Source organism: Pteropus vampyrus, unplaced genomic scaffold (assembly GCF_000151845.1).
Source record: "Pteropus vampyrus isolate Shadow unplaced genomic scaffold, Pvam_2.0 Scaffold160, whole genome shotgun sequence".
Taxonomy (NCBI): Eukaryota; Metazoa; Chordata; class Mammalia; order Chiroptera; family Pteropodidae; genus Pteropus; species Pteropus vampyrus.
Window position 1 is genome coordinate 3,904,015 of NW_011888941.1, and position 13,386 is coordinate 3,917,400.

Consider the following 13,386-nt stretch of genomic DNA (forward strand, 5'->3'; position numbering starts at 1 on the left):
GGCTTCAGTAGTTATCAGTGGCCAGTCTTGTTTCACCTAAACTCCCACACTCTCCAATGGCTTATTTTTGAAGCAAATCCCAGGCATCAATTTATTTCATCTGTAAATATTAAATATCTCTGTAACAATAATTTCTTAATATTATCAAATATACAACCAGTGTTTAAATTTCCTCACCTGTCTCAAAAATCTCATTTAACTTTAGTTTTGAAACCAAGATCCAAATAAGGTCCATCCATTGCAGTTGGATGATCTATTTATTTCTCCATCCTCTTGTTATCACTTATTTATTTATTTCATTATTTATTTGTTTATTTATATTGACTGTATTCCTTATGCCATCCTTCACATCTCCATGACTTATTTATTATTTTAAATTGCGGATTGGTTCGTTGGGGGAACTAGGTCTTTTGTCCTGTAGATTTCCCGCAGCTGGAGTTTGCTAACTAGACCTCGTTTAACATGCTTTTTTTTTTTTTAATCCCAGATTCTGGTTTGATTTTCTGGCAGGATGGCTTCACAGGTGCTGCATGTGCTCCCATGGGCAGGAGGACACAGGAGCCAGCAGCCTTGACGTTCATTGCCTTTGTCCATAATTCATCAGGGTTGCAAAAAGGTGACATTCGGATCTTCTCATTTCTTCCACATTTACCAGCCATATGAGGACATTGCTCAACTATTGTCTTGAGGGACATTCATACAGGAAAATCTTGTCCTTTATTTGGCAGCTTTCAGAATAAATAATTCTAGTTCCCCAGCATCCTCTAAAACCACCAGCAAGGCTCTTTGTTTGTTCATTTTTAGAAAAATTATGAGCTCGTGATTTAAGATACTTCTGAAGGAGTTTCATACATTGCAGCGGACATCCTTGTTGCTCAGATCAGCCCGGCTGCACTCCGTGCTGCATGAGGTTGCTGCAACGTCCCCTGCATGTGCCCATGATCCACGGCACCACCACAGAAGGCCAGGAGCTGTGATGCTTTAGGCTCCTTCGGTCAGTGCCCACCCAGGCCAGGCCGCAGGTCCCTGTTTCTCCATGATCCCTTCAGTAGGCAAAGGAATTTGGGGACCACAGTTTGAGAGTTAAAGACACTCATTATTCCTGGGGGTCGGTCGTTGTGTCTGGGCCTTTTCAGTGGACAGAGGTGGTTTTTTGTTGTTTTGTTTTGTTTTAAACAATCTATTGTAAATTTGTACTGCTTTTTCTAATTCAAAAATAGAATCACAAGATATTTTACTTCTTTGATTTTATATTTGTATCTTTTATGCTGAAAATTTTCGACCCCAGGAATATTAATATGATTACTTATTTGCTTGATTATCCTATTTTATTTATATACAACACATGTAAACAATTAGAATAACTCTACCAGTATCATCACTAACAGTTTGACTGCCGACAACAGCTGAAGATGTTTTTGTCCTTGGGGTTTATCCCGCTAGGGAAGCACAGTCAAATTGTCGTGTATTTCAAGTCTTCCAGAGTGATTCTTCTCTTTATTTGTGCCACCAACTCAATGCATAACTTGGTTAATGTGTTTCCATTCTGCTTCTGATTTTTTAGGACTTAAAAGTATTAATATTGGTTTATAATTATGCAAATCATTTACACGGTTCCAGAGCCAAAAGAAATATACTTCGAGAAGTCTTATTTGTATTTTTATCCTTTTTTCTCCCTGTCTCTTTCAGTCATTATTTTTAAAAGGATTATTTTTCTTCTCCCTCCTTTTACTGATTTTGTTTTAATGAAAGCAAATGCATATATCCATAGTTGCATACTTATTTTTAATATTTCTCATTTTCTTAAATAAACAGTAGCATACTTTATACTTCCCAAACTAGAGTTTAAAGGTTGTCTTCTAATTACATGGTATATTGTAACTTAGTTAATCGTGACATTGAGTTAAATTGAATGTGCCTATTCAGTTATTATAGAAATGGTAATTATAGCAACTGCCATCTGAATATTTTAATCATATTCCAAAATGGTTAGAAAATACATTAATATTCCTGTCTTATTTTTGCTGTTAAAGAAAAAAAAACCCCAAACTTGGTCTGTTTAATTTGCATGTATTCTATTTCTGTGGCTCTCAACCTTTCAGGAGACATTTCATCTCCCAGGGGATATTTGGCATTGTCTGGAGATATTTTTCGATCACCACAACTCAAGGGACGGGGAGGGGTTACTGCCAACCATTCTACAAAAATTGGGACAGCCCCCACAGCAATGAGTTATCTGGCCCCACATGTCAATAGGTATATCACTGGGATGGGGAGGGGTTACTGCCAACCATTCTACAAAAATTGGGACAGCCCCCACAGCAACGAGTTATCTGGCCCCATATGTCAATAGGTATATCACTGGTGAGAAGCCTGCTCAGTTCAACCAGGTGTTTGAAGTCTTGGGTCATCTCCCTCTCTCTCCCTTCTTCCCTCTTTTCCTCCATCTCTCTTGCTCTCCCTTCTCCTCTTCTCTCTTTTCTTTCTCAGTGAAAGTCGATATTTACATCCAAGACTTTAAGAAAACATAAATCATTTAAAATGAAAAGACACAAGAACATCAATAATGTGTGCTTCTATAAAGAGAAGAATAATTCTGTACTTGAGTGCTCCACTTTAGTTCATGTGTGCAACCAAGTATTTTGGGCGAAGCAAACTGCTTGATTACAGGTCTCAGGAAAACAGGATTTCTTGTTAGGTGCATGCACGTAGAACACCAGCTTGATGGTTTAAAGTGACTGAAGTTAAAATTTTGATGTATCAGCAGCACTGTGGGCGAGCACGTGGCTCCACGGTTGATCTTGATATACTATCCATTTATGAAAGATTTTTATTCAAAGGCACGTTGGTCGCTGTAGGTGACCAATGGGAAAGTTTGCTGCTCTTACTAAGTTACTTTGTCTTTAATGACATCTGGGATAACTCGGGGGGTGCCATGAATTTTTCTTATTTCTGTATTTTCCATTGCCTCCCTTTAACATCTTATGAAATACTCAGTTTCAACTAAAAAGAGGAGTGAATAATGCAATTTCGTTACGGTTTTAACGTGATGTGGACGAATGGGGGCACGCGCCTCTTTTCACGTGGGAGGCACCTGCTGGGGCATCGGCAACGTGCACTTGATTGTTTGCAGAGCGATAGCCTGGGAGCGCGAGCATGGGGCATAGAAAGCACGGGTTCAAGGTGGATGGTATCTGGCCCTGTGATGGGCGCTTGATGACTTCAGATCTTAGATTTCCTTTTGCCTTTGGTAATAAAGAGGATCCAGTAGTTCAGTGTTATTCTAGAAGTTCCTAACAGTACTGCTCTTTTTTTCTTCTTTTCCCCCTGTATTTCCCCCACTTCCATCAGGTAAATTAAATGAATTGGGGGGGGAAAACGATAGGCACTTCTTGACACATGTAACTGCAATACAAATTTGATTCCGCAGAATGAAACTGTGTATAATTAGAAGAGTTATAGACAATGATGACAATTCACAGGTTTGTCTGCCCTCCTAGGGATTAGTTTGATAGGATACATTTTTAAAAACATTGTACTTGTGAGCTTCAGCACTTTTCTGTTGTTGATTCAATGCTGCTAGTGGGAGTGCCTGTGTGTGATGATGGCTTCAGGGAAGACTTTCAGAAATAGATTTAGTCATCAAAACCTCTTTTTGGCTTTAACTTTATGGCCCTAAGACATAAAAACTTATCCTTTTTAGGCCTTTGACTCACATCTTATACTACCAACCTTTTTCTTTCAACATCTTTCTCTGCTTGCTCAAGAAAAAAGTCGACATTGATTTATATGCCTTTTTCCCTTGCCAAATTCAGAACCTTTGAAAATCCTCAGCCTTTTTTCAGCCTTTATATTAGTTTGGTGGGGAGGCCCTTAAATATTGACAAGGTTCTTTCTGAAGCCTTGGCCATTTTTTATTATGCTCAGAAATAAAAAACAGTTTGTGCAATTTCTGGGCAGTGAGTGTTGAAGTCACCATTGCAGGGCGTGAAGGGACCACAGGCTGTGCAGTTCTGTGTTGTGCCGAGCAATGGTAAAACCTGTTTCCAGGTCTTACTAAGGAGGAAAAGCCTCCTACCCCAGTGGCAAGCTGTCAGTCGGACTGGGCAAGTGGAAGGAAGTTCTTAAATGCTCCTCTGCACGCGTGAGAGAAACCAGGCTCAGACAGCATGTAGGGGCTTCAGAACTGATGGGCAGCAGCCTGGTCCTCGCCTTGCTGGGGTGCCTGTCATGCCCGTGGGAGAGGCAGGCAGCCCTGACTGAGATGGGACTCGCCGTGAGTCTGCCGCATTCGGGCTTGGGGACAGAGGTTGAGCCTTTGTCACCACAGTCAGTGAAAACAAAGCACTTTAAATGCAGAACCCCATCAGCTTCTGCCTTCCTGTAGAAATAGGATGTTTCTAGAAAAGAAAACCAGTTTATAAATTTGGCACTGAAAAACTTTTTCAGCCATTCAGTATGGACTCATTAACTTGTGGTTTCATAAGATTCTGAAGCTACTGGTACATATTTTCAGGCAGTTTAATCATCCTACGTAAGGTCTGACTCTGTAGGAGGACTAGCTGGATTAATCTGATTCAGTTCATTTCCTGGGAGAATAAAATTATAACTGCATGTTCATTAATTTACGGTTGTGATTCATCTGCTTCAGAGCCAATATTAAATCATCTCCTACCTCTAGAAGATATGTTTTTAAACATAAGTATCAGAGTTAATATTCTGAGTTAAGTTTAGCTTGTTGTAAGATTTGTTTTTGTCTGTCTACTATCATTATTTTGTTGAAAAAAAACTTTTTATTTGAAAGAGTAATGCTTTTTTTTTTTTTTTTTTTTTAAAGGACAGCAGAAACCATCCATCAAGGGAAGTCTGTCTTCTGTCCCAGGTATACAAATGTCCTCATCAGAGGTTTCTTCTGTGTACATCCAGAGGTTCTGGAACTATCTAGGTAGTAGGTCATTCGAATCATTTTATTTTTGTCTCATTTTCTCCCTTTTTTCTTATAATATGAAGAGATCGCTCCATTATTAATTTTTTAAAAATAAGGAAAACCACCAAATTTTACACTTTAATTGGTGAATTTTTATGGTGAATTATGTTGTAATCAGTAAAAAGTAACCTTAGAGTTTAGGGACTGATTTAGAGAGAAGAAATGAGAGGTGAGATAGCTTTTGTCCTTATATCAATTAGATATGAATAGATATCAGATATGAAGTTCCCCAAAGTTCTGTGTAGCTTGGACTAAACACATAGTTTTAGGGACTATTGAGACAGAAAAGCCTGTGGTGAATCCACAAAGGTTAATTAACTTCATGTGGGTGATGAATTTCAGTAAGGATAAACAGCGGGTTTGCACTTGTAGGAAGCTTAAGTAGGCGGCAAACGAGAGGGTAAATGTCTTCATAGATCAAATTATTTTCACTCTGAAGTGTTCTTACCTTTTTTTTCTGAGTTAACCACGTCTTTGAAATCTTTCTTACTTAGAACTTAGAGGCATTTCTGTTTTCTTACAAGTAAATAGTACTTTGGTATAGAGATGTAATTTATTTAATTGTTTGCCTATTGATGGATGTTTAGGATGTTTCCATTTTGACATCCTACCGAACTGCTCTCCACGGAGCTGGGTGATTTTGTGCTTTCATCACCAGTGTCTCAGGATACTTGCTTTCCCGCCACCTCCCAATATTGCCCGCTGTTTGATCGCACTTAACATTTAAAAAAAAATTTTAACTTTCACTTTTGAAATAAATTTTGGCTTACAAAGAGTTGCAAGAATAGTACAAAGGCTTCCTCCCTACCCTTTATCTAGCTTCCTTAATCGCTAACGTCTTGCATAATCACATTACAATGATCAAACAAGGAAAGTAACATTGATTTTGTGCCATTATCACATTTTTTGATCTTTGGCCCTGTGATGGATGAGAGGTGACAGTTTTGTGTAATTTTAGTTTACATTTATTTTATTCTGAGTGAAATAAAGTCCAGCAACTTTTCATATTTTTGCAAGTCATGTATTTTCTTTCCCTTTTCCTTTGCCCATTGTTTTCTTGATTTGCTGGTCTCTTCTTTTGATCAATTTGAATGAGCTCTCACTGTATCAGGAAAAGTAGCCCTATGGGTTATGAATTACAGATAGTTTCCCCTAACTTTTAATTCATCGTTCAGATTTCCCTAGGGTGTATTTTGCCATGTAAGTTTTTATATATGTATGTAATGGAATTCATCCATCTTTTGTGGTTTCTGAATTTTTAGTCATAGATTAAAAAAAAAAGTTCTATAAAGAATCTTTCATATGCCTATCTATACTTTAATGTTTTCACCATAAACCTTAGCTGCGTTTGTAGGGTGTGAAGCGTGGCTCCAACTTTCTTCCAGATGATTTACCAAAGTATTCGGATAATTGTCATTTATCTTTTCCCCTGTGACTCGAGCCAGCACCTTTACCATATCCTAAACTCCCAGATTCCTCTGGGTCTGCGTATCCTAATGTTTTCATTAGCCCGTCCCATTATGTGCCACACCAAGCTTGAACAAATGAGTTCTTTTAAAAATTCCTATTATTTTAAAGTAAATAAATAAAAGAAAATAGCATTATATCAAAAGTCTATTAAAAAGCTAATTCCTGTGCTTACACATGAGTAAATGAGGCAATAGAGGCCCAAAGGTCACTGAGTTTTCAGGCACAGGGTGGAAGGTGGATGGTTACCTCTATCGCATATCCAAAGGTGGGTAAAATATATTTGTTGCAAGGAGTCATTTTGATGGTCCTTACCTAGACTGCCCCTCTGCCATCCTGCCAGCTGTGTTCTTGGATACGGAGGGAGCGGGGACAGGTTAAGGATGGCTGGTAGGAAATTTGATTGAACATAGTTACTGACAATATTTTTAAAAAAAAGGGTGTGGGGAGCCCAACACATTTTGGAACATATCTTAGCATTCCCTGAAGAACTTTCTTTGGAATGGTTCACTTCTGTTCTTTAGGAAATCTATCATTTAGAAGGGGTGTCTGTGCTCACATGACATAGTTAAGCCTCTCTTGTCACCAGTGTTTGACAGAGATCGTTCCCAGGGTCCCCTAAGCACACGCTCCTTTGGAAGGAAGGGGTCAGTGAAGTTCTTCGGCGGGCTGCGCTGCGCAGTGGATCTTCTTGGTCTCTGGCCTGAGGGGCAGCATGCACAAGGTCAAGCGCAAGGGCTTCCAAGTCAAAGGGCTCCAAATTCTCACTGCACGCATGCACTCAACCCGCTTTGGGCATCCCTTAGCTTCTTTGCTGTGGGTGGGGATAACGAAGCGTCATCCTGGTGTTAGGACCGAATATGATAACATGTGAAGAGTGCTTACCTAGTCAGTGGCACCCCGTCGTGCTGAGTAAATGATTGCCACTTCATTGGTCTGTTTTTCTTTCCTCCTAAGTGTACGAAACGCTGAGGCACATAGTCTCTGAACTTGCATGCTGAAGGTGAAGGAAGATAGGCTGTAATTTGGGATTAAGAGAGTGGCTTTCACGTGTGTAAGTAGCACATAGAAGGCTGAAACCCAGGAGAAGTGAGATCGGCTTCAACATTCTAAGGCCTAAGGAAAAAAATATTCTTCCTGTTTTTGATCTGTTTGAGAGAGATGGACCAAGAGCATAGGCTCGGTGCTTGGTGTCAGATATGACCAGCTGCAGGAGCAGGATTGATCAACTTTCATGCACATCTGGGTTAGATTTTTTTTTTTTTTTTTGGTCGAAAAGAATAATCTTCAAAATAGGGCACATAGAACAAATGTCAACAAAAAGGAATTGAAGCTGAAGTAGGAGAAAAATTAGTAGGAGAGCACCTTGCTACTTTACGTTCAAAGCTCAAGGTTTGGATGAATTATGAGTGTTTCCAGGTGGATATGGATGGCAGAATATCCCTGTTGATATACTTTGAGTGGCTTTGAAGGAGAAGAGAAGTGCTAGAAGATTGGAGACAGGCAAATGTTCTAATTTTCTAAATGGAGTAAAAAGCAGAATCAAGAAAGAGACTACTAAACAGGTTACTAAATGGAGATAAAAGGCGGGGGCATCAAGCCTGTTGGCATCTCTTCTCCTTGGTGCAGGGTGGTGTGATTTCAGCAGGGCGTCTGGATAAGGTTGGACCACTTATGAATGTGTCCCTTAGATCTAGTATTAATGTACCTTCTCTCCTTGGGCACCCCCTCTGACCCTAGGCATTCTTTAAAAGCCTCTGCGCCATCGTGTCCTTGGGGATGAGTCTGTGGTCATCCGCTCTCACCATGCTGTGTGGGACCCTGCCCCTACCTGTATCCACTGACCAGCTCGCTTGACTTGCCTTCCTTTGCCCCCTTATCATCTTGACACACCACACCTAGCTGGGAAACAGTTTTGTCTTTTACTTTTGTAGTTTGTTTACACAAAAGACAGTGTGCAACATTACCAGAATGCAAAGGGGGGACAGGGCACGCACAGACCTTTGTCATGTGCTGGCTCTGAGTAGAGGGCCAGTAGCCGATGGCACAAAGGAAAGAGAGTTGCGTTTCATTGCCAAATGGGGGGAAGGGACGTTTCTTACCTCTACCCCATTGTCCTCTTACCCCTCAGCTGGCTTCTTATCTACTCTGTGTAAGAACCTGGCAGGTTGGGTGTTTGGGGCAGAGCGCCCTCAGACCACTCTCTTTTTATAATGAGAGGCTAGTTGAGGGAACAGAGCTGTATTTTCTTTGAGGACCTATTAAGTATTTGGAACATTGCCGGGCATTTTTTATGCTATTTAATGTAAACAACATATCTGCAAAGCAACCCTTTTCTTTTTATCCTCCATTTTATAGGTGAGAAAACAGCTTTAGAGATGGTAAGCCATCTAGCTTAAAGACAGAGCCCACAGGGGTGGTGGAGCTGGCATTTCGTTCCAAATCCAGCGCTGTGCCGGGAGTCAGGGAACAGGCCCATCTCCCTGCTGGCAGCACTGCTGTGTTGGACTGCCATACCCCGGGGGTGGTCTGCCAGTTAGATCCTCCCTGAGGAAGGTATCAGATGCATCCCCCACCATTTTTGGCCATGATTTGTATAGCAGGTTGCATGAAAACCTGGAAACCTGCATATCAGATTCGCAGGCGATGAGTGGCTAGAGTAATAGGGATTATACATGACTGAATCAGAACTTAGAACTCTTGAGAAGCGGAACGATGGACTAAAACTGGTGAAATGGGCCGGGAGGATTAGTGAGGCACCTGCTTCCACTCAGAAATCCTCCTACCCAGATGTGAGAGGCCGGGCACTGCTTGCAGGTATGGTGCTGCCTGAAAGGTAAGGCAGTTTCAGGAATCATTAACGTGCGTTTCCATTTTCTGCAGTGGACATCCCTGTCTGATACCGTGTGTCATATACAGAGGTGATGGGTGATGATGATCTGTAGCATCCGGAATTGCCCTGTTTGCGCTCTTACCATCCAATTGTCTGTTTCCTCTGTTTTGTAGGGGCAAAGCACATGTCCGTCTTGTCTTTTGTGTGTCCAGCACCTAGCACAGTGCTAGTAGGGGTTCCAAATATACTTGTTGAGTAACTTACCGTGAACTCTGTCTAGAAGAGAGAACAGAACTGAGACGATGAGGTTTAGGGAACTTTGTCATTTTTCAAGGTAGTTTTCCTTGGGGACGCTGACGTTTCTTTAACTGTTGGAAGTTTATTCTCAGGAAAAAGAGATTAGACCTTTCTACTCCATCAGAAATTGTTTTTCATCTAAAATTATTATGTTTATGTATACATTCAGTTTGCTTGTCTCCTTAGAATTTTTAAATTCTAAGGATGCTATTTATAGATATTTTGGAGAGCACACATCTATTTTAGAAGTCACTTAGAAAAGTTTAGTTGAATTTTTTTTTTTTTTTTATGGGCGAGTTTTTTGGTAGCATATAAAGTATAAAGCAGCACTGCTGTATCATCCCATATTTGACCTGGGGCCCTCGCCAGACTGAGTTCCATGAGAAGGACAAGCATCTGTGCTGTGCCTTATTTAGGTAGTACAGTGTTTGTACATAGCAGATGTGCCACACATTTTCATTGAATAAGTATGACTTTCATTTTATTCTACCAACAGGGTGACTGATACTGTCTCCAAGGAAACCTAATCTCTGAGGTTAAGTAGCAGCCTCAACATCATATAGTGAGTAAGATCTAGAGATGGGACTTGCCTCCAGTTTAAAACAAGGTCCTTGTGTCCTTTACGTCATATGCGGAGGCATGGCCAACTTCATTACCTGGTTAGTCTTCTTTCAGACAAACCTTGCATTCAGATATTAAAGGTTTAGAGAATAAGAGTTTCTTGAATGAGCCTTTCTTCATTTTCTCCTCTTTTTTCTATAGTAGTGGCCCTTACTTGGGGCTGTCATTATAACCATCTAGGGGCTTTTACAAATCACAGATATTCTGATTCAGTAGGTCTCAGGTGGGATCTGTTTGGAATGAATAAGCAGGCCAGGAGGATCCTTTTGGTTCTTGGAATGTGTGGTTAGAACACTCATGTGTTCAGCTAATGGATGTAACCTGAAGATATTCTGTGTTTTACTGAGTTGTAAATCTGAGTACTGGGTTGCAAGGTGAAGCAGAAATTCAGCTCATCACTGACTCTGTTCTGTTCCTCAGCCTCTCCATGAGGTTTTCTCTTTGCTTGTACATTTTTAAGGGAGAAATTATATACATAGAAGCAGTTGTAAATTTTAGGATTTACTAATTTCAGGGTATACTCTCTTAAGGGTTTGGTTGAGTAAAATGGTGAATTCAGAGAAAACTTGAACTCTCTCCCTGACTCTGTTAACTCTGCATTCGAAATTGCGTTGTGGAACTGAAGCTAATCATTTCATAATGTACGTGAATGAGTGGATCAGAGCCTTATTTGATGCTTCCCCTAGGTGAGGATTATCTGAGGAGACCTGGCTGGACAAGGAAATGGGTTTGACTTTCTGCCAGATGGTCATTGAAATGTTTTTTTTTTTTTTTTCTTCCATTTCTGTGTGTGTGTGTGTGTGTGTGTCCCCAGTTAAAGGGCTGGACATGTAGATTTTCATGCTCTTGTCTAGTTTTCAGCTTTGGAAGTGCTTACGCAGCTAATCTGGCATTTATGATTATTTCCACTTTGAGCTCAGCAGGAGGCTCTTTGGGGATATTCAGACAGAAATGACTTAATTGGATTTCAGCCCAGACACAGTGTTTGAATGGCTTTATGGATGGCATTAATTGGGCTGCTGCCAAAGAAAGTCATATATATGTTTTTGAGCTTTAGAATTTAGAAATGCGCTTGGATTTACTCCCTCTCATTGGCTCATTGCTAATTTATCCAGTAAATGAAATACTCAAGAAAAATAAATTTACAGCACTAAAATTAGGAAATATACTTCGTAAGCAGAACCATCATTTGGTTTGGGCACAGTTCCATTATTATCTGTATTTAAGGCTCCATGTTGATGCTCGTGGGCTAGCTTGGGCACAGTTGTGGGAGGGATTCTCGGGATCTCTTGAATTTAGATTTGGGAGATGATTCTGGGCCCTATGGCACTGGATACTGTGGGGTCTTGGACAGTTGCAGTCAACTTTACAGCTATAATTACAGACACGAAAGTTTATTGGATGATAAATATCTGATAGGAGTCATTTTATTCAGAGCCTTCTGTATGCCAAGCCATATGGACACCAGCATGTGGCAGTCCCTTCCCGGAGGCTCTTCCCGTCTAGGTAGCTGTGTAAATGAGGAGTTTATGATTATAGAAGTGAGATTTCCATAAGAGTGCAGGGCCTTCCTGTAGAATCCCCAGAAGAGGGAACGTGTTAGTTCATTCCCGAACAACAGGTTGGATTTGGTGGGATGATGGCATTGGAAGCTGGAGGGATGGAGCTGTCCCGCTCTGTGGGGAGAAACACTAGACACAAGGGTGCAGAATTGTGAAAGGATCAGGCATTTGGGGAAAATGTGGGTGAACATACTTTGACCATTTAAGGAATATTCAAAAGCAGCTAAATATCCTTTAAAAACAGTGATATCAAAATTTTTATTCAATTGGAATAATCATAGTTTTGTTCTTTGTAAGTTAGATTTTTATAACTATTAGATCTTTTTTTTTTTAATGGGAAAATTGAATTTACTCAGCTCCTACTTTGTACCTCATCTTATGGACTTTTATGCTAATAAGTGTATGGATACTCGAATATGAGTATCACCCCTACTCTAAAATGGGAGAAATAAATCAAGTTAATTCGGCACCCATCAGAAGTGAAATAGGATAAAATCCAGGGAGATTTTTTCCCTCACAGTTTCTTAGAAGCCAGTGCATTCTGTAAGAGGCTTTTTAGTTACCAGGAAGTTACAAAATTAAACAACAACCTTCCCACAAAGTCATTCTCAGCCCTTTTCTCCAGAGCTTGATGATTCTCTACGCTCCAGGGCTTCTCAAATACCAAGGGTCAGGGGCTAGTCCCAATCTTTTTTAACCCAGTACCTTCATGTAATTGCTGTACAGCATTGTATCTCGAACCCTCATGTTCTGGTTTCTTAAAGGCCAGTGGTATGGTCTCAACCTTTCAGGTCCCTGGAATACTCAAACTTGCATCCATCTGTGTATCCTGCTCACTTGGAGACACAGCACCTTAATCCCAGCCCCTGACCTGACCTACTAGAACAGCTCTCTCCAGAGGGTTCCATCCTGTGATGCACATGCAGGCTTAGCAGATTTAGTGTCCTCTCTAAAATTAAAGTGTGGCTCTAAAATAACAGAGGTGTTGTACTTGAAGGGCAGGGGAAGTAAAGGTTTCTGATTTGAATAATTCCACTATAGATAGATTTTAGCTTTTTTAAAACAGAGGAGTGTTTTTTGTAGAAAAAAGTGTAATTTTTTATAGAAAAATATAGGGAAAAACTGTTTGGTACCATACAATGAATATCTGTATGTAATTGACTTGAGTGTCAGATGGCATCGTTTTTCTTAGTAGGGTGGTTTGGGGCATGAAATGCTACCTTTCTGCGGTGCATGAGTATGTCCATCTGTGAACCTACACCGCTTGGAGCCCCAACTCAGCACTCACCTGTCCGAGATGGTTACTTTTTTAAAAATCTTTAAAAGCAGAAGAACATGATGTCATTCAATGCTTAGATTCTTTTATAACTTTTACCCTTAAATTTTATATATTTTTTCTCAGTTGGAAGGGTAGAGTGTGGCTTTTCCTTACTTTCAGAGGGTATGCACCATGCCCTTGACCCTGGGAAATATCCTGCTTAAAACTGGGAGCAGGAGGAGAGCTGGACTCGCTGATACATTAGCACCTCCAATTTGTTTTGGCATTTACTAAATCATTGATCAGTCAGGTTGCTTCTTGGTACCAAGCATGCAGTCAGTGTAGGACCCCTGTCCTGCCC

The 13,386-nt window shown here is 40.4% G+C and overlaps 1 protein-coding gene across 3 annotated transcripts in view; it reads left to right on the forward strand.

The window, feature by feature from the left end:
* The window catches only part of LOC105298743 (cytoplasmic protein NCK2-like), a 120,602-nt gene that overhangs the window by 48,184 nt on the left and 59,032 nt on the right, over positions 1-13,386 (forward strand). For 2 of the 3 annotated variants that reach the window (XM_023536589.1, XM_011370143.2), the window contains exon 2: positions 4,838-4,882. The gene's annotated coding sequence lies outside the window, so the exon portion shown is untranslated. Of the gene's footprint in view, positions 1-4,837; positions 4,946-13,386 lie in introns of all 3 variants that reach the window. The other variant, XM_011370145.2, reaches the window with a different exon arrangement.